The 3,843-nt window shown below is 34.3% G+C and overlaps 1 non-coding gene across 1 annotated transcript; it reads left to right on the forward strand.

Moving 5' to 3' along the window:
* Positions 1 to 1,148: 1,148 nt before the first annotated feature.
* On the forward strand, positions 1,149 to 1,256 carry LOC148544445 (small nucleolar RNA R71). The gene has a single exon (XR_015901082.1). It is a non-coding gene; the product is annotated as a small nucleolar RNA R71 (small nucleolar RNA).
* Positions 1,257 to 3,843: the final 2,587 nt, after the last annotated feature.

The raw sequence follows: 3,843 nt of genomic DNA on the forward strand, positions 1-3,843 counted from the left end.
GCCTATGGTACAAGGTATTAAGAACTTTCCAGGATCCTGTTTCTTCTGAGGCAATGTCAGTTGATCCAGATCACTCAGTTCATTGATGAGCAAGGGAGGTTCATCTTCCCAAGTCTCATTACCGAATAATTTGGCATTCAGCTTCATGATAGCACCAAGGTACTTGGCAACTTGCTCTTCAGTAATATCCTCATTCTCTTTAGAAGAGGAATACTCATCAGAGCTCATGAAGGGCGTAAGGAGGTTTAATGGAATCTCTATGGTCTCTAGATGAGCCTCAGATTCTTTTGGTTCCTCAAAGGGAAACTCCTTGTTGATCACTGGACGTCCCAGGAGGTCTTCCTCACTGGGATTCACGTTCTCCCTTCCTCTCTAGGTTCGGCCATGTTGACTATCTCAATGGCCTTGCACTCTCCTTTTGGATTTTCTTCTGTATTGCTTGGGAGAGTACTAGGAGGGATTTCAGTGACCCTTTTACTCAGCTGGCCCACTTGTGCTTCCAAATTTCTAATGGAAGACCTTGTTTCATTCATGAAACTCATAGTGGCCTTAGATAGATCAGAGACTAAATTTGCTAAGTTAGATGGGTTCTGCTCAGAACTCTCTGTCTTTTGCTGAGTGGATGATGGAAAAGGCTTGCTATTGCTAAACCTGTTTCTTCCACCATTATTAAAGCCTTGTTGAGGCTTTTGTTGATCCTTCCATGAGAGATTTGGGTGATTTCTCCATGAGGGATTATAGGTGTTTCCATAGGGTTCACCCATATAATTCACCTCTGCTATTGCAGGGTTCTCAGGATCATAAGCTTCTTTCTCAGAAGATGCCTCTTGAGTACTGTTGGATGATTCCTTCAATCCATTCAGACTCTGAGAGATCATATTGACTTGCTGAGTCAATATTTTATTCTGAGCCAATATGGCATTCAGAGTATCAATTTCAAGAACTCCCTTCTTCTGAGGTGTCCCATTACTCACAGGATTCCTCTCAGAAGTATACATGAACTGGTTATTAGCAACCATGTCAATGAGTTCTTGAGCTTCTGCAGGCATTTTTTTTAGGTGAATGGATCCACCTGCAGAAGTATCCAATGACATCTTAGCTAATTCAAATAGACCATCATAGAATATATCCAGGATGGTCCATTCTGAAAGCATGTCAGAAGGACACTTTTTGGTCAGTTACTTATATCTCTCCCAAGCTTCATAGAGGGATTCACCTTCTTTTTGTCTGAAGGTTTGAACATCCACTCTAAGCTTACTCAGCTTTTGAGGAGGGAAAAACTTGGCTAAGAAAGCCGTGACCAGTTTATCCCAAGAGTTCAGGCTATCTTTGGGTTGAGAGTCCAACCACACTCTAGCTCTGTCTCTTACAGCAAACGGGAAAAGCATAAGCCTGTAGACCTCGGGATCAACCCCATTGGTCTTAATAGTATCACAGATCTGCAAGAATTTAGTTAAGAACTGAAAAGGATCTTCAGATGGAAGTCCATGAAACTTGTAGTTCTGCTGCATCAGAGAAACTAATTGAGGTTTCAGCTCAAAATTCTTTGCTCCAATGGTAGGAATGGAGATGCTTCTTCCATGTAAATTGGAATTTGGTGCAGTAAAGTCACCGAGCATCCTCCTTGCATTATTATTATTTTCGGCTGCCATATCCTCTTCTTGTTCAAAAATTCCTGTAAGGTTGTCTCTGGATTGTTGTATTTTAGCTTCTCTTAGTTTCCTTTTCAGAGTCCTTTCAGGTTCAGGATCTGCTTCAATAAGAATGTTCTTGTCCTTGCTCCTGCTCATATAACAAAGAAGGGAATAACAAAGAAAATATGGAATCCTCTATGTCACAGTATGGAGATTCCTTTGTGTGAGTAGAAGAAGAAAAGAATGTAATGTAAGGAAAGAGAAGCGAGGAGAATCTAAACACAAGGGTGAGGGGAGCAGAGATATGAGATAAAGAGAAGTGTTAGTAGATGAATAAATAAATAGAAAAAGATGAGAGGTGAGAGGATTTTCGAAAATTAAGAATTAAAATTTAAAGTTAAATTTCGAAAATAGTTTTTGAAAAAGGTTAGTAATTTTCGAAAATTAGGAATGAAATAAAATTAAAATTAAAATTAAAATAATTAGTTAATTAAAAAGAAATTTTGAAAAAGAGGGAAGGGATTTTCGAAAATTAGAGAGGGATAGTTAGTTAGGTAGTTTTGAAAAAGATAAGAAACAAACAAAAAGTCAATTAGTTAGTTGAAAAAGATTTGAAATTCAATTTTGAAAAGATAAGAAGATAAGAAGTTAGAAAAGATATTTGAAAAAGATAGGATAAAAAGATATTTTTGAAAAGATATGATTGAAACTAGTTTTGAAAAAGATTTGATTTTAAAAATCACAATTAATGACTTGATTCACAAGAAATCACAAGATATGATTCTAGAACTTAAAGTTTGAATCTTTCTTAACAAGTAAGTAACAAACTTGAAATTTTTGAACAAAAACATTAATTGTTGATAATATTTTCGAAAATTATGAGATAAAATTAAGAAAAAGATTTTGGAAAAATAATTTTTTAAAATTTTCGAAAATAAATAAGAAAAATGAAAAAGATATGATTTTTGAGAATGATTTTGAAAAAGATAAGATTTTCAAATTGAAAATTTGATTTGACTCATAAGAAACAACTAGATTTTAAAAATTTTTGAAAAAGTCAATCCAAATTTTTGAAATTTATGAGTGAAAAAGAGAAAGATATTTTTTGATTTTTGAATTTTTAATGATGAAAGAGAAAAACATGAAAAAGACTCATAACATAAAAATTATGAATCAAAACACACAATGCATGCAAGAACACTATGAATGTCAAGATGAACACCAAGAACACTTTGAATGTCAAGATGAACACCAAGAACTTATTTTTGAAAAATTTTTAAGAAAAAGAAAAATATGCAAGACACCAAAATTAGAAATTTTTAATATTTAGACACTAAGAATTCAAGAATGCATATGAAAAACACCATACAACACAAAACAATATAACACGAAGATCTATCAAGAAGGTTTATCAAGAACAACTTGAAGATCATGATGAATGCAATGCATGAATGCATTTTTTTCGAAAAATGCAAATAGAGATGCAATTGACACCAAACTTAAAACATGACACAAGACTCAAACAAGAAACATAAAAATATTTTTGATTTTATGATTTTATAAATTTTTTTGGATTTTTTTTTTTGAAAATTAATTGGAAAAGAAAAATAAGGATTCTAAAATTTTTAATATGAATTCCAGGAATCTTGCACTCTTAGTCTAAAGCTTCAGTCCAGGAATTAGACATGGCTCACTAGCCAGCCAAGCTTTCAGTGAAAGCTCCGGTCCAAAACACTAGACATGGCCAATGACCAGCTATGCTTCAACATGTAAATCAGACATTCAACAGCTAAGTCATCAAATTAACTTGCCTCTATGCTGATGGTTTGGAAGCCTCAGTCCAAAAGAATTTAGACATGGCTTTGCAGCCAGCCAGGCTTCAACATGCTTCATGAAACTCTAGAATTCAATCTTAAAAATTCTGAAGGACATAAATTAATTTAAAAAATATTTTTTTTCGAAAATTAAAAGAATAAAAACAAAAACTTAAAATTAAAATAAAGTTACCTAATCTGAGCAACAAGATGAACCGTCAGTTGTCCAAACTCGAACAATCCCCGGCAACGGCGCCAAAAACTTGGTGTGCGAAATTGTTACTCTGAGGTTGTAAAATTTGTTGTTCGTTCTCTCCCTGGCAATGGCGCCAATAACTGGTGCACAATACCATGGTCCAAATATAACTTCACAACTTTGCACAACTAACCAGCAA

Source organism: Arachis ipaensis, chromosome B9 (assembly GCF_059453495.1).
Source record: "Arachis ipaensis isolate K30076 ecotype BB chromosome B9, ASM5945349v1, whole genome shotgun sequence".
Lineage (NCBI taxonomy): Eukaryota > Viridiplantae > Streptophyta > Magnoliopsida > Fabales > Fabaceae > Arachis > Arachis ipaensis.